This window comes from Hemicordylus capensis, chromosome 5 (genome assembly GCF_027244095.1).
Source record: "Hemicordylus capensis ecotype Gifberg chromosome 5, rHemCap1.1.pri, whole genome shotgun sequence".
Classification (NCBI taxonomy): Eukaryota; Metazoa; Chordata; class Lepidosauria; order Squamata; family Cordylidae; genus Hemicordylus; species Hemicordylus capensis.
Genome location: NC_069661.1, coordinates 96,373,072 through 96,395,203, shown reverse-complemented (window position 1 = coordinate 96,395,203; position 22,132 = coordinate 96,373,072). Strand labels below are relative to the sequence as shown.

At 44.1% G+C, this 22,132-nt stretch overlaps 1 long non-coding RNA gene across 1 annotated transcript in view; it reads left to right on the top strand.

The window, feature by feature from the left end:
• Window positions 1-8,248: 8,248 nt before the first annotated feature.
• LOC128327822 (uncharacterized) overlaps window positions 8,249-22,132 on the top strand; it is a 37,826-nt gene continuing 23,942 nt past the window's right edge. The window contains exon 1 of the long non-coding RNA XR_008308807.1: window positions 8,249-8,340. This is a non-coding gene — a long non-coding RNA (uncharacterized LOC128327822). The remainder of the gene's footprint in view (window positions 8,341-22,132) is intronic.

Genomic DNA, 22,132 nt, shown 5'->3' with positions numbered 1-22,132 from the left:
GTGATATCTGTGGCCCCTATGGTGTTGAGGTGCTCTTCAAGGTCTTTTGGAACTGCACCCAGGGCGCCAATTACCACTGGGATTATTTTGGTCTTTTTCTGCCACAGCCTTTCAATTTCAATTTGTAGATCTTTGTATTTGGTGATTTTTTCCTACTTCTTTTTCTTCTATTCTGCTATCCCCTGGTATTGCTATGTCGATTATTTTAACTTGTTTTTCTTTCTTCTCGACTACAGTTATATCTGATGTATTGTGTGGCAGATGTTTGTCTGTTTGTAGTTGATGTCCCATAATATTTTTACATCTTCATTTCCGACAACTTTTTCAATTTTATGGTCCCACCAATTTTTGGCTACAAGTAGCTTGTATTTTTTGCAGATGTTCCAGTATATCATCCCTGCTACCTTGTCATGCCTTTGTTTGTAGTCATTCTATGCAATCTTTTTACAACAGCTGATTAGGTGGTCCACGGTTTCATCTGCTTCTTTACAAAGGCGGCACTTGCTGTTTGTTGTTGAGTTTTTGACTTTTGCTCTTATTGCATTTGTTCTTAGTGCTTGTTCTTTTGCAGCCAGTATGAAACCCACTGTTTCTTTCTTCAAGTTGCCATTCTTAAGCCATTGCCAGGTCTTGGTGATGTCTGATTTTCCACTTATATTGTGCAAATATTGACCATGCAGTGGCTTATTTCTCAATTTTTCTGCTCGGTTCTTGACTTGTTCTTTCTTGTAGGCCTGCTTTGTTTCATTGGTGTTGAATAGTTTCTCGTTCTTGACCATTTGAAGTGCATCTTCTTCACTGTCCTTGATATATTCTTCAAGGCCTCTTTTCTCTTCCTCTACTGTTTGATGGACTTGCAGCATTCCTCTTCCACCCTAGCTGCAAGGGAGGTATAGCCTATCCCCATCACTGCGGGGGTGCAGAGCATGATGGATGGTCATTATTTTCCTGGTCTTACGATCTAGCGTCTCTAGCTCTGCCTGGGTCCAGTCTATTATTCCTGCAGTGTATCTGATAATAGGGATAGCCCAGGTGTTTATGGCTTGTATGGTGTTCCCGCCATTATGTTTGGACTTTAGGATTTTTCTAACTCTCCTGATGTATTCACCTCCAATTTTTCTTTTAACTTCAGTGTGTGCGATGTTATCAGCCTGGAGAATGCCCAAATATTTGTAATGTTCTTTCTCTTCCAGGTTCTTGATGTTGCTCCCATTGGGCAGTTCTATTCCTTCTGTTTTTCTTATTTTTCCTCTGTTCATGATTAATGCAGCACACTTGTTACATTAATTAATGCATAATCTGTTCAATTCTGATTAATTCAATCTGATTAATTCATAATCTGTTCATGATTAATGCAGCACACTTGTCTAGTCCAAACTCCATTGCTATATCGATATTGAATATACGGACCTTGTTTAGCTGTGATTCAATTTCTGACTGGGACTTTCCATACAACTTCAGATTGTCCATGTACAGCAGATGGTTTATTTGACTTGATGTTTTAGATGTTTGTTATCCAAGGCCTGTTTTGTTTAGTATTTGTGAAAGTGGAGTCATGGTGATTACAAACAACAGAGAGGATAGTGAGTCCCCTTGGACCAGGGATTCTCAAACTTGGGTCCTCAGGTCTTATTGGACTTCAACTCCCATAATCCCCAGCCTCAGTGGCCTTTGGTTGGGGATTATGGGAGTTGAAGTCCAATAACACCTGAGGACTCAAGTTTAAGAATGACTGCCTTGGACAATACCTCTTCTAATGCTAACCTGTCCAAGTGTCTCGCCATTGATTGTTAACTGTGTATTCCACATGCTCATTGCTTTTTTTTATTATAAATATCTGAATGTTTTTGCTGACACCAGTTGTTTCTAAACATTTTAGTATCCTTGTGTGAGGCAATGAGTTGAAGGCTTTCTTGTAGTCAATCCATGCAACACTTCGATTGGTTTTTCTTCTCTTGCAATTTTCTAAAATCATTTTGTCAATCAGCAGCTGGTCTTTTGTGCCTCTAGTGTTCGGGCAATTTCCTTTCTGTTCAATTGGAAGCTGCTCACTAGTTAATAAGTGCTGCATTACTTCATCTCCTATTATTCCAGTTAATAATTTGAACATGGTTGGCAGGCAGGTTATCGGTCTATAATTACTTGGAACTGCACCTTTGGCTGGGTCTTTCATGATGAGATGAGTTTTCCCAGTTGTTAGCCATTGTTCAATATCACCTCCTTGCAACATGTGATTGAACTGTTTTGACAGTTGTTTATGAAGGCTTGTTAGGTGTTTAAGCCAAAAGCCATGCAGTTCATCGTCACCTGGTGCAGTCCAATTTTTAATTTTCCTTGCTCTTTCACTTATTAATTCCGGTGTTATTATTAGATCTTGCATTTGTTGGTTACATTTTTTGACCTCTTTTACCCAGCCTGCTTTTTTATTTTAATCTGTTGGATTGTCCCATAATTTCCCCCAGAATTGCACTGTTTCTTCTTTATTTGGTGTTTCTAGGGTACCTGCAGTTTCTCCTTCTATGTTTTGGTAGAAACGTCTCTGATTCGACTGGAATTGGAGATTCTGCCTGTGTTGTGTAATTCTGGCTTCATATCTGCTAATCTTCTTTGACACTGCTGTTATTTGCTGTTTTATTATTTCCAGGACTTCTCTAATTTTTCTTAAATCTAGGTGGTATTTTTGGATCAGATACTGTTTGGTGTTTTCATTCTTCAGCTTCTTATCTTTCATATCTTTCAATTTACTAGCATCTGATCTAAGCCTGGCGATTTTATTTTCTAATCTAATCTTCCATTTAGGTGATGTACTACTTTCTTTTTTTTACAGGTCCACTGATCTTATATCCAAGCTCTTGTGTTGTTATTGTTGTTGCACTGTACATGGGTGTGTGTGGGGGGGGGGGGAGGAAAAGCAATGAGAGAAAGGAGGAGGAAGAGAGAAAGTGGTGTGAGGTGGATGCAAGGCTATGTGTGGCTCCCCAGAGGTGCATCAGAATCTAATCTGCCGCACCACCAGATTTGAGTTTGACACTCCCTGGCATAGTGTATTTGCAAGAGAGAGATAAAATCCAAGCCCCAATATTTTTATATGGGGGGATATTATTGTACCCCCTGTAATTTCCTGCTGGATCTGCCCCTGGCTCTTGGAAATTTCTTGTCACACTTGCTTTCCTTACAATGCTGGATGAGATGGTGATGACCATGTCCCACTGGCCCGTCCCCAGTACCCTGAAAGGTGCTAATAGCCTTATCCACTGTTTGCACATTAAAATAGTAGCTTTTTAAAAAGCCAATCCAAGGAAAAACCATCTGCTGTTAATATCAGAGCAAGATTTACTCTGGGGATGAATTTGAATAAGAATATTTGTTTTCATTTGTTTCATTCATTCATTCACGACTCAGTGAATTACTTTACTAGGCAAATACATTATGTTTTAATATTTATGTGCATTAAAAAAATTTAGGGCCCCTTTATAACACATGCTACAGGCCCCGCACTAGCTTAATCCAGCACTGCTTACTGCTAATGATTAAAAGTTGGTTCCCTATTGAAGTTAAAGATAGATTCCAGTGCTTAAAAGGTTGCAAGCTACTGCCCTATGGGAACTCATCACAGAGATGAATCTATCATAGAACACAATCTTACACAATCTTGGTGCACCAAGGGGCACTCATTAGATTCATACTCAGAAACAGCAGCCTAATTCATTCGTTCATTCAAATTCTAACCGGCTGTTCTCTACAGGATTTACCAAAATCTTAACATTCTGATAGTGCTTGGAAGGGGATTTGAAAAGTTAAGATGCCCACCCTCTGCTGTGGTTTTGAGCAAGCTTTTTTAGATAGAGAAGATGTGGATGTTCAGATGCATGTTCTGATTCCTCAAATGTGTATCCAAATAAATCTTTGGATAAGCACAGCATTTTATATATGGATTTACTGTACCACTCTAGAAGCACTTCCAAATCTAGCCATTAATGCAGTTTAATTAATTCAGTATAACTTTTGCTCCCACCACCCAGTGTAATTTTTCTCTCTGTTTATAAAACCTATGAATAAAAGCTTTCTTCCTCATTGACAACCGGTCACCATTGTTTGCTTCCCACTTCCCTTTCCAAACCCATAATTATTTGTGTTTTTTTATTTCTGAAGTTGTGTATTATCTCTGACTGAGTGACTGTAAAAGCATGGATGTGTGATTTGCAATGTCTTGAAACCAGTTTCTGCTGTAGGCCCTTCTGCTAAGCAACATGTCAGCTGGTGTGTTGTTTTTTAAAATGAATAAGGTTCTCAGTCTCTTCCAACACATAGCCATTGAAAGGAAAGTTCTTAGTCTGTCTATCTGAAAGGATGCTTGTATACTGAGCACTGTTGCTGCAGTTCTGTCTTTCACATATGGGTCACTGGGAAATTGGTGAAACTGCCTGTGGAAACCAAGGAAATAGGGTATTTAGAGGACTTTTTGTTTACAGTCAATACATGCAGCTGTAACATCCCTAGATCATCGTTGCCCTCAGATCTAAGACACAGTGTCTCTGTTCTCCTCTTAGATGAAGGCCTCGTTGAAAATACAAACATATTACTTTTTAAAGGAAGTAATAACAAAACCTCCAACAGTGGGCAACATTCAGACTGTCAGTGATGATTAAGCCCATTGAAATTAATGAGACAAGTTAGTCATGACTAACTGAAGATATTGCCTACAATCCTATATATCAACTATGGAAAGCTGCCAGTTTGAAATAGTTTTTACCAGAATATTAATCACTGATTTATTATCTACTCTGACTGATGGCAACTCTTCAAGGACAGGCATGGCTCTTTCATCACTCAGCTAACTAGTTCCTGTTAACCAGAGATTGAATCTTGGAAATTAAAAAGCACCTTAACATGTCTACTGCTAGATGACACCTCTTGCCATTTGTTGCTATTTGAATATCATATAAGGTAGCCATTTGGAAGGGCACAGGAGGCCAGCTGAAATCTTTGTCTCCCTGTGGAACTCTAAAATGGCAAACAGTGTAGTCTGTCACCAAAGACTACACTCCATAGTTCATTTGCATAGTTCATAGTCATGGTCCAACCATGCAAATGGCCAGGGCGCATGCATCGTGGCCTCCAAAATGACCGCTGACACCTCAGAAAGGGCTGAAACAGCCTGAGAGCAGGCCCAAACAGCCCTTCAGAGACCAGGGAGAGGCCGGGAGGGGGGGATGGGGAACTGCCAGAGACCCCCGAGCGGCCATGGCAGCACCCCCTGAGGCCACCACAGAACTTAAGGTAAGTTTTTATATATATATATATAGAGAGAGAGAGAGAGAGAGAGAGAGAGCGCTATGCCAGGCCCCTCATTTGGGGTCACAAATCCAAACATGCCCAGTCCTGTTTGAGTCAGGTTCGGACTCAAATCAAACTGGGCAAACCGGTTTTGTGCACACCCCTAATGTAGCTTACAGGTGTACTGTTTTCATTGGACTGAATTTGGGTGACATCTTCCTAGAATAGGAATGGACAAACTTGGCCATCTAGCTGTTGTTGAACTACAACTCCTGGCATCTGCAACTACAATAAATTGTAAATTCTTGTAGTTCAACAACAGCTGGAGGGTCAAGTTTGCCCACTCCTGTCTTAAATCAATGTTTCCCAAATGCTTGTTACACAGGGTTTAAAATAAAATAAAATCCTTCTGCGCTAAAAAGGAAAATGTATTTTCTCTGTTAGCCTGTAGAACAATGGGCAGGCCTCCTCCTTGCAATTGGTCACTTAGTATCCCACACTTTGCTTTGCCTAGTGAGATAAGGCTCAGTGATGGGGCTATGACTTCTAGCCAAAGGTGATGCCCCAAGGAGTCCCCTGCACCTGTAGCTATTCTATTCTGGACTAAGCTGGGGTTTCTGCCAAGTTAGGGACTCAGGAGTGCCACCAACCCTGGATAGCTCTAAGGTCCACGAGTCAGAACCTAAAACCCTACCTATGCCGCCAAAGCCTCCATATATATTGTACTGCATTGAGCACAGGTCTCTATACAGATCTACAAACAAATAATGAACCTAATTCCGGCCAAGATTTCAGTGAGGCCACATCATAATTCACAAGTTGTCAAAGTGAGCCTGAAACCTGAGTTTGACCATTCCATCCCACTATTTATTTATTATTTATTTAACATATTTCTATACCAAACTTGCGTCTCTGGGTGGCTTACAATTAAAATCATTTCAAACAAACATTAAAATCAGTTAAAACTCAACATTAAAAGTATTAAAATGATAAATCTAATTAAAAGCCTGGGTGAATAAGTATGTCTCCAGTGCCTTTTTAAAAGTTGCCAGAGATGGAGAGGCTCTTATTTTAACAGGGAGCACATTCCAAAGCATAGAGGCAGCAATGGAGAAGGTCTGTCCCCAAGTAGCCACCAGGAGAACTGGTGGCAACCAGAGACAAACCTCCCTAGCAGATCCTAATGGGTGATGGGGCTGATGGTGAAGAAGACATTCTGTTAAATGCCCAGGGCCTAAGCCATTTAGGGCTTTAACCAGCACCTTGTATTTTGCCCGGAAACTTACTGGGAGCCAGTGTAGCTCTTTCAACACAGAAGAGATATGGTCTCTTCAAGATGACCCAGAGACCAACCTGGCCATCACACTCTGTACCAGCTGCAGTTTCCAGATTAAGTACAAAGGCAGGCCCACATAGACTGCATTGCAGTAGTCCAGCCTGGAGGTTACCAGCATATGTACCACTGTTCTGAGGACGTACATCTCAAGACACTAAAATATAAGGCCTGTGGAAAATTAAACCTACTATGGAGAACAACGTAGAGGTAGTTGTAATTTACAGGCAGATCATTTAGGAGGGCCCCCTTGCCATGAAGGTTTTTGCATTTGTATATCCATTTTAAATATGGAGCAGGTATAAAAATGGTAAGATCTCTCAATATATATATAATTCTAGGCAATACATTCATCTTAACAACATTTATTCTCTCCCAAAGACTCAAAGAAATCTTAAATTATCTAATCAAAACATTTTGCATTTGCAACAGAAACCCTGAAAATATTAATTTATGAACTCTTGAGATACTTTTGTAGACACCACTGTTCCCAGTTTGAAACACCTGAAGCCCTATGTCCTATATTTATCTGCAATGTCATTAAAGTCTAAAGGTGTCAACTCCTATTTATCCCAATTAATGGAATATCCAGATAGAACACTTGCATATCAGGGATAATCCTAGGCTAGGATGCTTTTCTATTTAAAAAACAAATGTGTGTGTGTATGTGTGGAGGGAATGTTACTAGTATGGAAGAGCCAGCCATTATGTGAGCCCTCACCTGCAGTCTGAGACATGGAAGAAATGGAAGTGCTAAAGTGAGGACATTCCAAGAAAGATGATGATGTAAAGGCAGATGATGCAGGAACCTCACTGAAGCAGGCCTGCTTGGGTGGGAGACTGCTTGAGAAACCTAGCACAGAAGAAAGGTGGGCGATAAATGTACTAATACTCTGCCTTTTTATAGCATGCAGTGCATTTCACGGAGATGCTGAAATCCTTAGAACAACCCCGTAATGTAAGTTGGTTTTATGGTCCCCATATTGTGGATGAGGGCTGAGGATAAGAGAGTGGGTTTTTTAAGGCCATTTCCTGAGGAAGGGTAAGATCTGCACCCAGGAAATTCTTATTCATAGACCATTACCAATGGTACTTTGCCATGGAAAACTTACCACAACACAGGAACAAAAAGTTTCCAGGTGCAATGGGGAAGAGGACCACAGGCTCCTTAATCCTGCGAGACCATGAACCTTCCATCTGTCAGGGTTTAGCTCCCATGAATGTGATATGGAGATGCCAAAGAGGAAACCTGAAAGAATCGCTTGCATTCAAACCCCAAAGAGACTTCCAATAGCCAGTGAAAAGAACTCGGGATCTTGAGTCTTATTTCCCATTCTGAAAGTCCAGGTGAAGGAAGCTGATGGTTTAATGGATTGGTTGTGGGCTGCAGAAAGGCAATAAAGATGGGTTGCTTACCATGCTGGGTGAACTGAGTTTTCCTTCATTCCAACTCTGCTCTTAGTGGTGGCCTCTGGTCTGCTCCGTCACCTTCCACCATGACATCATCTTTCATCATCACATTCTACTTCCAACAACATTCTTCTGGCCCCTACCTCACAACCTGCAGGTTGCCATGGGGTCAGCAATAAACAATTCTGCATCATCATTCTTCAGTTGTCCATTCCCTAACTGACTCTCCAGCTGTTAAGGCGCTGGATGTTAGTCTGCTATCACTGGAGAGAATAGCTGCACCAGTTGTCTTCTTTGGACTTTTACTGTCATCATGGCAGGTAGGAAATTGTGTCATGGGTTTCATGGCTTTCAGCTGTGATTCATTTTGGTGGGTTGTGCCCTGGATCTTCTTCTGAGTTACATTTTCCTTGCTTTCCTTTCTAACACACCTTACCTTTCCAATTTGTTCTTCTTTCTGTCCAAAGAGTTTATCCCTTCCCCAAGCATTTTATTTAGTTCATTGTTATCTGGAATCATCAATGGCCCCTTACAAAGTAGCACAAACAAGAGACAGTTCCCTGCCCTGAGGAAATTACTATCTAAATTTTGCCAGTAGGGGTGACCATGCATAACAGGGAAGGAAGGGGGAGGCAAAGGTCACTGAGAAGGAAGGTTCATAAGGGCTGTCATAGGCCTATTTTGTGTTTCAACTATGAGTGGTAGACAGAGGCGTAACTAAGGAAAACCGCGCCCAGGGCAAGCACTGAAATTGCGCCCCCCCCAACATCTGCCCGATCGCCGCTGCAATTATAGAATGATATCCTCTCTTTTTAAAAGGTGACACCCTAATTTCAGTCTTCTCATCTGGTTCCTCCCTTCTCACTGTCTGCTGTATGTCTGCTTTACATGAGAAAATTTCTGCAAGGCGGAAGCAGAAGCGCGCGTCTCGGCGGGGCGGGGAGGTCACCACCAGCCGCTGCTTGGCTCGCACTCTTCTCCGTGACCTCCTCTCGCCCCTTTTCATCCCTCGCCCGGGGCAGCAATGTGGCTCTGTGCAGTCAGTGGGGCAGTGGGGGGGGGAGAACCTAAGCTAAGGGCCTGGCCCGGCTGCAGCCCATCCGTTAAGGGCTGGTGGCTGCCTCAGATGCTGCCGGAAGCCCCGGCTTAGGCGCGGGCTGCTGCTTGCTGGCTTTGCCGCTGCCGTGGTCCTCCATTCGAATGCCCAGGCAGATGGCAGGGCCTCGGCAGCGTCGCTCGGCTGGCTCAGTCAGAGGCTCTCTCTCCTCGCGGCGAGAGGAGAGCCGAGCCGAGCAGAGGCAAGCGGGCGAGCTCTCGTTAATCCAGAGGAGAGAAAGCCTCTGAGAGAGCCCCAGCGGAGAGCTCCCCCCCCCCCCGGGCGTTAAGTGCTGGAGTAGTCTTTCCTCCGCACTCTCGTCTCCCCGCCACTCCTGACGACTGCCCTTTTGGACATCCTCTCGAGTCCCACAGCAAGCCCGGGGCACCAGGAATCACTGGGGACAGCGGGAGGTGGGAGGAGGACCCAGGTGCGGCATGAGACAGATAAGCTGCGTAATGCCCAAGCCCGCCCAACACCAGTATAATTTCAAATAAATATTAATTTAAAAAAGAGATCACACCTATGATGAGGCAGGTTGGCCTCCTCCTTTCGAATCCTTCCTCCTTGTGCGCACACACAGCCCCAGCCAGCAGCAGCAACACAAACGCTCTCTGACTCCCACCCTGCCTCATCGCCGACGCACGCAAGACAAAGTCCACGTGCAGGAGGCGAGCTGGAGGAGGACACGCATGCGCGACTGGTGGCGGGGCGGGGCGGCGGGGCGGGGAGTGAGCGGAGCGAGCCCAGGTCAGGAGAGGTCCGTCAGTGATGACGAAGAGAGACGAAGAGGTCCGCCGACGCCGAAGCAAGCAGGCAGCAAACTTTAGGCGCCCACACCGCAGCGCCCAGCCAGCTGGAGCCGAGCAATGGGGGGGGGGTGCCGGGACCACTTGTGGGGGAGGGGGCGCCACACGCGGACTGTGCGGACTGCTTCGTGGACTGCTGCTGCTGCGCTGCGAAAAACAACAAAAAATTTCCCGTGAAAGGAAGAGGATCGGCGGGGGCACCAAGTGGCGCCCAGGGCATGTGCCCTGCCTGCCCCCCCCATAGTTTCGCCCCTGGTGGTAGAGTTGGAGGAAAGGACAAGGGTGAAGAAAGCCACCCATGAATGGATTTTCTCTGCTGCAAGCTCAGGTTGTTTCCTTTGACTGCTAACCTCTTGCCTGAGCTTTTCCCAGGACAGCAACTGCAAATCTGCATTGGAGATTTTGAATGTAGAAGCAAAAGGGGATTGGTGGTTTTTCTGCATTAATTAATTCAGGACAGAAGCTACACAAATGTTGAAAAAGGAAAATGATCTTTTCCCAGTGTCATTTTTGAATGAATTATGTTTCTTGCCCAGGTGCACTGGGAAACTGGTGCACAGGACTGTGCTGAGTACCCAAAGGAATCTGCTCTGAGTTGGGGGAGGCTTTCTATATGCAGAATGCATGCAAGGGCTGGTTTCTTCACTGGTTCTGGTTTAGTTTATTCCCTGGCTCTCCAATGGCCTCTTGCCTTCCAGGGCTGCACCTTCGGCTCAGGCTAACTGCCCTTCACTCAGGAGTCTGTTTGGCAGCATAACATTCTCTGGCCTCTGGGAACCTTGAGAGGCCTCAAGAATGCTCAGAGGACAGCAGATCTCTCAGTGGTTTATAAGCAGTCATATGCAGGGAGGGGGCACAGCTGAGTGGCGCGAGGCACATATTCTGCATCCCAAACACTAGCCCCAGCAGAAAGAATCCCTCTGGCACAGGTGAGCAGGGCTGCCCCAGCACCACCAGAAGTGCTAACCAGGAATGTGCTTCTGCTCATCATCAGGATGGAATCTGAAGGCAGCACCATATCTGCTGCAGCTGTGTGTGTGTGTGGGCAGCACCACCAGCTCAGCCGAGGAGTGCTGAGTCAAGCAATATCCATTGCACCTCAAGAGGTTTGTTCTGGTTTTGGGTAAATGGGCATCCTCCCACCTATGGCTCCCTGTGTCCTTTCCATTAATTCAGTGCAGTCCTTCTCTTGGCACAGTGGTCATCAAACCATATTCCTGGTAACCCTGGGGTTCATCAAATGCTCTCCATGGGTTCTCTTCCAGATGCACTCCCCCAAAGACCGCTTGCCCACGACTGCCACTCATCCCGCTAGCCATAGGGCAGCATTTCTAGAGCACACTGTACTCTCAGTCAACAGAGGGGAAGACACCTTGCCAAGCCTGGCCAGCATGCCATGGGAATGGAGCATGCCTCCTGAAATGCATCCCAGAGTCCTCTACAATGTGCAGGAGTTGATCACCAGATGAGTCATTGTCAGAAGGTTTGAAAGCTCTCTTCTTATGAGAATTCCCATGACTGCTTGAGCCTGCTAAGGGGTCAGGCCCATTCTCTCTCCACCGCCATCCCTTACCACACGGCAGGGCTGGCTCCTGATCAGATACTGGCCAATCCCTTGGACCTCCTCCATCCTTCTTTTTCAGTATTGACTCCCTCTGCTAGGCAGCCATACGGGCCAAGCCACCGGCCGCTGGCCTTCCAATGGCAGGACACTCCAGCTCAGCAAGGTGAGGGCTCCAGCACCAGTGCTGTCTCCCAGCTGAGTGACTTCCCGACTGTGCTCCCCATGCAGCTGGAAACCAGGATGAAGATCCCAGAATCTGAAGACATCAGAGGTGGGTGTTCACCATTGAGGGGGAAGAATTGTCCTTTGACCGGCCTCATCCAGCCCTTCTAGAACCTTTCGCTAAGGGGACCCAGCAGTGAAAGTGTGATGTGGGCTTGGGGGAATGCTGCTCTCTGAGCATCTTTACCTCGGGATGGGAAAAAGCACCCCATGAAGAATGAATCCAGATCCAGACTCCACTGAACTTCTTCTGAGACCAGTCCTTGAGATCCCATTTCTTTGCAGCTTTTGTCCATTGTTAATTGTCTTTCCCTCATTATAAAATATTTCCATCATTATATTATTCATGAAAGCTTACAACATGCTCAGTCTCTGCCCAAACAAGAGACATCTAGATCTTTAGTCATTCATCTCTAGCTATCTCTTTCCCTCTCTCAGTCTCCCTCTCCCTTTCTTTTTTTCTCCCTCTGTTTCAAGCAGGGACCCGGGAGGACCATCCACCACCTCTTTCTCACCCAGAGGATCCAAGAGCAGCCAAGGGATATAGTATAGACTTGATGGAAGAGTTCCAGCTTCCACCGGAGTTTCCTAAAATGAAGAAGCTCATTGTATCCATGGAGCGGCTCTTTCCAGAAGGCCTTTCCCCACCTGGTGACCCTCAGGAGACAATCAAAGGGAGTTCATTGACTGAAGTGCCTTCTGAGGAACTTCTAGCAAGCTTGGTACCCCCAGTGAAGACAAAGGCTCCAACCAAAGGTGCGAAACCAAGACTGTAGCTCTTTGACTTCTTGCCTCCCCCAACCCCTCTCACAATCTGTCAGAAGCTGGGGAAAAAAGGAGACATCTGAACGAAGAGAGCAATGCTTGGGGAATACATCTGTCCCTCACCCCATTTATCCTGTGGAGCACAGAGCTCACACAGCCCAACCAACTCTGACAGTACCAAGAGCAGCGAAAACAGGCAAAGATCAAAACCCATCCGAGAACCCCACAGCTAAAAAAAGCAACATTTCAGTGGGAAGATAAGGTGAAAGAAGTTGGCAGGGAGAGACGCATATCAAGAAAGAAAATGTTGATTTATTGGAGTATAAAGGTTTAGGCCATAAATACATAGCCTCGGCAGGTAAGGGGGGAAAAAGATGTAGTGATATATATCAAAAATCCATCCTGGATTTTAGAAAAACATTCAAGACAAAGATGGAAGATTTATTATACTGAGGTTCCAAATAGAATACAATAAAATTATGATTGCTTCGTCTACATGCCTAATGACAATAAAACAAAATTTTATGATCAATTTTTTCAGTCATTATTGGAAATAGTTGAAGGAGATGTCATAATTTTGGGAAATATGAACAGGGTTTTGTCCCCAATTCTTGACAAATCCAGACAATACAAGAAGAACTCTGGCAAGTTACCCCAAAGTGTAAAGGATTATATGTCATTACTGGTTGTGGTTGATGGATGGAAATATAAATATCCTTTAGAAAAGGAGTATACTTGTTTTTCAAGAGCTCATCAAACATATTCAAGAATAGACATGTGTTGGATGTCAAGTCAGTACTACCTAAACTGTCAGGAATGGAAGTAGCACCATTAACTTATGCAGATTGTAACCCATTAATTGTAAATTTAAAAAGGGGAAACACAGTCCCAAGAAAATGGTGACTTATCAATCTTCTATTACTTCAAGTAGATACTAAACAGAAGTGTCAAGCGGAATTAAAGAACTTCTTCTAAATCAATATGACATCGGAAGGGGATGTTTCATCTCGATGGTCTCGTATAGAAAGAAAGCCTTACAGAAGCAGAAAGAGATACTGACAAATGAATTACAGCAGCTTGAATCAAGGAACAAGCAAAACCCATCAGTGGACATATTACAAAAAATAAAGGAGTCTCGTAAATAAACAGATCTTATTGAACTAAAGAGACTTATAAGAAAATGAATTTTACTAAACAGAAATATTTTGAGAAGGGCAATCACCTTGATAATTTATTGGCAGAAAAAGCAGGAGAAGAGAATTATTACCTCAATCTGGAATGGTAAGGAGTTGGTTTCGAAGACAGATAAATTGGCAGATCAGTTTGTTAAATATTATACCCAATTATACGGGAAGAAAATGTCAGATTTGGAGAAGATTCCACAGTATCTGGATCATTCACAAGTTTTAGAATTTACAGATCAGCAGAAAGAGATACTTAATAAACCAATTGCAGAGAAAGAGATAAAAGAGGTGATACCAAAGTTAACACTGAATAAATCTCCAGGGCCAGATGGTTTTTCAGTAGCTTATTATAAGACATTTTAAGAAATTTTAATAAAACCACTGACCCAGTTAATGAATGAAATAGAACATTGCCATACGATGCCTTCTTCATGGCAGGAGGCTTTTATTTCTTTGATTTATAAAGAAGGAGATGATATAATGTGTCCAGAATCATATAGACCTATCTCATTGCTGAATGTGGATTACAAGCTTTTTCATTTCACAAAAATGAAATCAGCTGAGGCTCTTTTTGCAGAGTGGACAAGTGCCCCTTTGTGGTTTCAAAATTTGCACATAAACAGCATAGTTCAGAAAGAGATACAAAAATGGGGGGCAGGGAGCTTAGTGATGGATTTTGATGGATTTTGACACATTAATAGAAAATTCAGAGCATTTAATAGGACTTACATACAAGTTGTTGCTGAAGTATGATGCAGAATTGGAACAGGTAAAAGACTGCATGATTAAATGGATGCAAAACTTAAACAAAATGATATGCAACAATGGGAATATCAATCGAAGGTGAATATTAAATTTACAGTGAATAGTACATTAAGAGAAAACTGGTATAAAATGTACTTTTGCTGGTATCTTACTCCCATGATAATTGCAAAAATAGACAATAAATCTTCTGGTAAATGCTGGAAATGTATGAACCAGGTGGGAATTTTCTATCATGTGGTGGACATATGATAAAGCCCAGCAATTTTGGAAGAAAATCCATTGTAGGATGCAAAAAATCTTAAATATTGGCTTTCCTTTGTTACCAGATTTTTTTTGTTAAATATTACAAAACCTTATATACCTGTAAAATATACTGAACTGTCTTTATATACAACGACTGCTGCTAGGATTCTCTATGCTTTATATTAGAAAGTTAATTTAATTACATCATTAAAGACAGAGTTAAAGAGTGGCAACAAACTTTGGGAATATACATCAATGGCTAAGATTACTTCATACATAAAGAATAAATCAGAGGATAAATTTGTTTCAACGTGGGAACCATTTATACATTACTAGTGGTTTTCTAGCCCGTTGGTTAACGGGTGCTAGTGGAGCTCTGCGCTCCAGACGTTCACCGCCATTCCCTCTCCCGCCACCCCCCGGTGCCCGGGGCTCCGGCCGGGCCCGCCACTCACCGCTGCCCGCGGCTCCGGCCGGGCCCGCCACCCACCGCGGCTCCGGCCTGGCCCACCGCTGCCCGGGCCCACGGCCGCATTGTTTTGTTTGCCGCCTCGTCCGGCGGCCATCCTGGGCGGCCAGAAGCGGCCGCCCCGAAGAAGCCGGGTAAGCGGCGGCACGGCCAGGCCTCGGCCATGGCTCTGCCGCCTCCTCGGCCGCGCCGCCTCCTCTGGCCGAGACGGTGGCTTTGCCGCCGCCTCGGCCAGTGTCCCCCGCCGCCGCTTACCCGGCTTCTTCGGGGCGGCCGCTTCTGGCCGCCCAAGATGGCCGCCGGGTGCTGGCGGTCCTGCCTCCCTGGCTCCTTCTGGCCATGCGCTTCGCGCATGCCCAGAAGAGGCCAGGGAGGCACGGACACACGCTTGGTGTCCGTCCACGGACGGACACCAAGCCTTTTATTAGATAGGATAATTTGGTCCATGGTTTAACGCCACATCCGAGATTTGGATTTCTTTATAAACAAGGCCACAAGTTTTATATTTTCAATTTTGATGTTTGTATGGATGTGTAGATATGTTATTCAGCTGTCACCGGGTTGGAACAAAATGACAGGAGGAGACAACATGGGGAAGTATACTCCAAGTTGATGTATTAGATAACCATGAGATGTCATATGTGTTTCTTTCTTTGTTGTTCTTGTTGTTTCTTGGCTGTTCTCTAACATTTTTCTAAATGTTAAAAAAAAAAAAAGTACTGTCCAGTAGGAGAGCAAAAAAAGAAAAGAAAAGGAAGTTTGCAGGAACATTCAAGAAGAAAGTAATGGGAAGAGGAGAAGAGTCAGAACCAAAACACAACCTGCAATGAGGATGGTCAGGGGAAGCCCAAAAGCTGAGCAGAAGAAAAGATCTGGGGATATGGTGAAAACATCCCTTCCCCTACAGAGAGAAAAAGTCATAAAGAAAATCCTGACATGTAATCTAGAGCTGGCAATCGATCCGCAGCAGCAGAAAAAACCAGTACGAAACAAACTAAGCAGAAGGAGCGGGGTCGTGGTGCTTCAAGTCCTGCCAGGAATGGGGAAAGTGAGGCTGTTCCTCCCAGAAGCAGAAGATGCAAATAAAAAGAAGAGGAAAGTGGAGGGAGAATTAAGTGGCTCTGCCTAAGGGGACAGCTCATGTCCCTGGAGCTCAGAACAACAAGAAGGCCCAGACAGAAAGGCCAGTTATGCCCCCAGATCCTAGGAGCAGCCTGGCCCAAATGATGGAGTCAGTCCAGGTCTTTCATGCCCTGGGGACCCATTCTGTGATGCCTTCCAGGAAATCCCTACCAGTTCCATCCACCTACGCTGGCAGGTGGATGAAACTGGTAGCTGGGAAGGCCTTGCCCCAAACAGAACACCCTCCTTCAAAGCCTCTGCAAGGTAAAGTTAATGCCTTGCCATCTAGGCAGCCTCTATTGCCTAAGCCAGTGCCATGATTACAGATAAATCCAACACCCCCCTCAGCAGCAAAGCCACCAGTTGAGCTCTGTGGAAAGGTCACCATGGATGAACATGGCCAATCCACCTCCCAGGCCCTTGGGAAACCCACCATCCCAAGCACTTGGAGAACCTCTGCCTAGGCCCTTGGGAACCCCACTAGGCAAAGCAGTGGGAAAGACACCTCCGAGTTCCCTGGCAAGGCTATCATCCATCTCGGTGACAAATATTCCACAGGGCTCTTTGGGCAAGCCATTGTCCATCCCAGTACCAAGGCCACCAAGCTCATATCCCTTCCCACTCCGGCCCTCCATCCTTTCCCAAGACCCCTGGTGGAATACTCAGCAGGACAGTGTTGCTGGAAGGACATTTGGGCAGCCAAGACTGGCCAATCAGCTGCAGCCACAGCCTTGGGGCCCAAGCCAATCCCAGGTGCCATACTTCCTTGCCCTCTCCATAGAGCCACAAATCCTTTCTCCATATCCCCAGTGCTCCACATGTTCAGCAAAGCAGGAATTTAATGGGGCCACTTTCACTCCATGGAGGATGCCCCCGATGCCCTGGACGTTTCGTGCCCAATCACCGAGCAGCAACAACCCATCCGGGAGATGATGAAGGAGGTGTCACAGCGGACATCTGCCAGCTGAGTGAGATATTTCATGGAGTGGGAGAAAGAAATGCACACCTCCCTTAAATATGGCTACCCCCAGCATCACTGAGACGCAAGTCTCATCTCTTACTCTATATCCTCACAAGATGCAGTACAGATCAGGACACCTCTGCCACTAGAATTGGCATGGAGGGGAGAATTCTGGCAGGCCCTGCTTCACCCTTCATAGTGCCTGGTAGGGGAAGCTGGCATTCTTCTTCACTTGTAGTGATCAACAGCCTGTATTCTTCTTTCCCTGATTGCCAGCAGTGGGCAGGAAAGAACTCCTGGGATTTTAATGGTTGCACAGAAGAAGAGTTTTGGCCAGCCCATTTTGCCTGCCATGCCTAAATTCTCCTTTTTTCTTCTACAGCTGCTCCAACCCCAGGAGCTTTGCTAATGGCTCCCAGTAGAAGGCCAGGAAATTCCACAGGGTGGTGCTGGACCCTGGCTCTGAGAAGCCCACACAGAAAGCGTTGATGGGAATGTGAAATGACTGCGCCTTTTATGAATGTAGTTGATTGTTCCGCCCACTTTTTGAAAAAAGGTACTTAAGACAGCAATATTGTTTGGCTGGCAGCCTGGAGATTGGCAAGCTACCTGCCAAATCATAGCTCTGTCTGAAGCAGCTTTTTTTAAAAAAGAGGCGGGGCAGTTAACCCCATTCTTAAAAGTGGCAGTCATTTCACTGCCTCGTTCAGCCCAACCTTTAATGGTCAAAGGGAGGACCAACATTCCTAGATTCCATTCTCTGGCTGCATTTGCATGCAACATGAAACTTGAGGTCCCTTCACCTCCAGTTTCTGAAACTGTACATCCGAATGCGGGCAACTGCTGTTTCATTCAAAAATGTGGTTGCCCACCCCAAACTGCATTTTGTACCTTTGGTTTTCACTTGGTTTTGCTGCTTCCAACTCTGGAAGCAGCCTAAACTGCAGGCAGAAAAACTGTGACCGTAGTTAATCTTATCACAAGCTGTTTTCATCTTAGGGCTTCCAAAACATTTGGATTTAATTCAGTCTTTCATGCTTCTTTATTCTATTTTATGTTAAATTTTGTATTACAAATGAATAAAAACAGTTCAGGTTATGCACATTATAGTTCAGCTTTTCCTGCTTACAACTTCCCACCAAAATACAATACAAGATTTTATAACTTCATTTTTAATATGAGTAGATCTTAGTGTTTTGCTTGTTATGTTCTGATGTTCACAACTTTTAAAATGATGTTTAAAAATTAATATAGATTACCTTTCTCCTCTGTTGGGGTTCTGATAGAGTTGGGCAAGCATATTCATTATTATAAGATGGTCCTCTGACCCCAAAGGGTTCACAATCTACAAAGGAAACTTAAGGTAGACACCAGCAGCAGCCACTGGAGGGATGCTATTCTGGGGTTGGACAGGGCCAGTTGCTCCCCCCTGCTAAATATAAGAGAATCACCACTTTTAAGAGGTGCCTCGTTGCTCGGTTAGCAGGGATATCTGTCAGAGTTCCCTTCAGAGTACCTCCGAAGAGTCACAGTTTGATTAAGAGGGCAGACCAAGTCAGTGAGGTGGATATATACTGTGCGTGTGGACCTGTCACTCACTCCAAGAATGAGGTCATCAGGGAGAAATTATCATGATGACAGAATACAAATATGACAAATTTTTATATACTGCTTTGCCACAAAAGATCCCAAAGTGGTGTGTGTGTGTGTGCATCTCATGTGGCAAGGAGTTCCATGTGGTGGGTGGTCATAGAAAAGGCCTTCTCATGTGTCAGCTGAGCCTCAGAAATCAAAGGAGCATGCAAAGGGTCTCCTCTGAGCATCTAAAGGAGCAGAATCATATGGGGGGAAGCAGTCCTTAAGGGGCCATGTCCCCCAAGTGATTAGGGTGTTAAGTTCTTTTCTGTTTTTTAGCCCTGTCTACCTCTCTTCGGCTCCTTCCCTGTGCTACTATACAGGAATGGGTCATTAAAGAGGCAGTCCCCAGCCTGGAGCTGAGCACTCTTCTCTCAGCCACCCCCATAACTGATGTGTTCCCTACGTCAGTGAGGGGGCACTAAAGAGAGTAAGAAGCTTGTGATACATCTGGGTCCAACCCCTCAAGTGAGTCTGACCCAGGGGGAGCATCTCTGGGAATCCAGGTTCCCAGAGCTCCTCACGGAAACACCAGGAGGCAATTAATGCCCTTAAAATGAGACATACAAGCAGCATTGGGTTGTAGAAATCAAAGTTGTATGTCTTCTCCCAACTTCCCTAGGTTAATTTTACCCCACTATTTGGGTATGGGTTAAGGAGATTTATAAAGGTCTTTCTACATGCACTGACAAAGTGAATCCAAAATAACACTTCATCCTTTGTTCAGTGTTTCTGCAAATCCAGTCCAGCAACACTGCAACAACCTGTCTGCACATAGGGTGGGTGTGTTAACCTCAGCAAACTGGCAAAGATGCACCTGGTGATTTTCTTATATTTTATTTATTATATCTGTACCCTGCTCCTTAGCACACAGTAGGAATGCAGGAGCTGAGTATGGCAGTGTTAATGGAAGGTTGCTCCAGCAGCTTCTCAGAGCAGACTACTGGTTTTTATGACTACTGCCTGTTCAAAGTTAAGTGGACTTGTCTTTTTTCTAGGAAAGGCTCTTTTTCTTAAAGGGGCCTTGCCAGATTTCTTAAGCACTGGCTCTTAAATGCCCAAACTGGTAGCCCTCAGGTGACTCCTCTGAGGTGGAGGATGAAGGCAGGATTGTGGCCTCAGGTTGTTGTGGTGGAGGTGCTGACTCAGATTCCCCCGGTTCTCCTACTATGGCAGGTCCCAGGGACACAGAGTCACGCGGGGTCTGGTTTATAGGTTCTTCCCACCCGTCTCATTTCCTGAACAGTCCACTTTGTCCCCCAGGTGGGGAGAGGGTCCTAGATTTGGGGTCATTACAACATCAGAACTGGATCAAGGAATCCTGATGCTTCTGTACTCCTCCCTCAAAACTGTGTAAGTGCTCTTTTAGCACTGAGGAAGATGCGGGTTAATAATACAGGATGAGCTTCTAATACTGAAACTGCTAATTATAGAGGCATGGTAGTGCTTCTGTATTTAAGGTGGGACGAAAAACAGCCTGTGAACTCTGTCATGTCCTAGGGATCATACCATTTACGCCTCTTATCCAATACCTTTGATATTTGGCACCCTTCAGCTAGACAAACATGATATTCTCTCCAAATTTTGGTCAAAATTCATTTTTTTAAAAGCCAGCAATAAAATAGTTTTAAAAGTTTACTGTCTAAGTGACCTCAAATTATGGAGACATTGCATAGCATTGTCAGGTTCTTTTAGTCTTCCTCTTTGGGCTGTGAAATTCCTGCCTATATGCTTTATGGTTTGTCAAAAACCGATGTTTCATTTCTCTCCAATTAGAAGGGGTTGAACTTCCTATTAGAACTTGCTATTTCAATAATGGCACACATCACAGTGTAGAAACGACACCATGCTTTGAGGTTTCTCATGTGTCAATTCTGCCCACAACAAACATGGTGGATCTGTCTCCCATGACCAATTGGTTCACACAGAGATTGACTGGTAGTCTTGCCCCTCCATCTGCACTAACATTCCACTCCAGGATGTCATTCCACAGTGCATCTCTGAGGTCACAGGACATGACTGCTATATCTATTGCTAGATATACAGAAGGGGAAAAAAACTTCATCAATTAAAAATATTCTCTAGAAATTGAGACAAGAAGAATGGTTGGCACATAAAGCCAAACTCTATACAAATATTCCAACCTGACTTTGTTTCCTCAATACATGTTTCCTCAATACATGCTAATGTTTATATTAAAATTTACAAGCTTGGAAATGTAAATATATCAAAATCTTTGTTTTATAAAGAGGCTTGAGTCCCACTTTAAATCATACTTTTAAAAGAATGGAAATGAAATTGAAATTTAATATACTCACTTTCACCCTTTATAAGTACGGTTTAAAAAATTCTTCTATATAGTCTCTATTTTCAATTTATGCTCCATATTCCTAGACTTTTCCTTCCTGTTCACCTTGATGTTTATCTTGGCATGCATATCTAAATTAACAAATTGAAGGTACACCTTAAATAATCACTTCCTATACATCATTCTTGTGAATTTGTGATGAGATGGTGTATAGGAAGTGATTATTTAAGCTGCATCTCTTCAATTTCTTTATATGCATGCTGAGATAAATGTCAAAGTGAAACAGGAAAGAAAAGTCTGGGTACATGATAAGCTGAAAACACAGAATAATACAGAATACTGTACAAACTATCTTTCATATGGGGTGGAAGCAAACACAAGGACATTAAATATCAATGTTCATTCTTTTTAAAGTATTAGTTAAAGTGGGACTCGCCTTGAATCTCTTTTTAAGCCAAAGGTTTTTATATATTTAAATATAATTAATATTTAAATAATATATTTAAATATATTTATAAGTTCAGAGGAAGAAAACCACATGCTGAAGTTCAAGCACTAGTATAAGTCATCACTAATACAGGGGGGGGATTAAACTCCGGGGTAAGCATGAGGTTTAAGCACTTCTTTGGAATAGCATTGGACTGAAGTGGGAGGTTTTGTGCAGACAAAAATGTATTCCGTCTTACTAATTCTAGGTGCAGAGGGAGAGGGAGAGATCTAGCAATCCTGAGTTCCTAAAGTGGGGAGCTTATAATTAAAAGCAGCTACTAAACAGCCCCAAAGGGAATGAAGTGCTTACAATATCCTTCAATTGGCTCCTCCTAAAAAGGGACTCCGCTCTCCAGAAGGTCAATTGTTCACAAGGCCAAAAGGCCAGCCAGCACTGAAGTTGGCATAGCCTCTCCCACTCCAGGTCAGAGGTGATTTCTTTGTTGGATTTATAGTAAATAAAGAATGAGGCTAGTGCAT